Here is a 283-nt window from a genome sequence, read left to right as displayed (position 1 = left end):
TTCACCCCGAAAACGTCTCATTTTTTCTTTTGCAGTCAATCCCCTGCTCCTTTCCTTGGCCCCTGGCAAACAGTGGTTTGCTGTCTATCATTAGTTCTGCTGTTTGAGAATTTCATATAAATGGAATCATCCTGCGATGTGTCATCCATTGTGCCTGGCTTCTTTCACTCAGCATTTTGAGAAAAGCATTTGTACTATTTACAGATTGTCGACAAATATTTATCCACTAAGTAAAATGTTAGACTGAAATGATTCTTTGACAAGCTTGCCAATTTTACTGATT

The sequence above is a fragment of the Colobus angolensis genome, unplaced genomic scaffold (assembly GCF_000951035.1).
Source record: "Colobus angolensis palliatus isolate OR3802 unplaced genomic scaffold, Cang.pa_1.0 Scaffold45, whole genome shotgun sequence".
NCBI lineage: Eukaryota > Metazoa > Chordata > Mammalia > Primates > Cercopithecidae > Colobus > Colobus angolensis.
Note: the sequence above shows the minus strand (reverse complement) of the source record.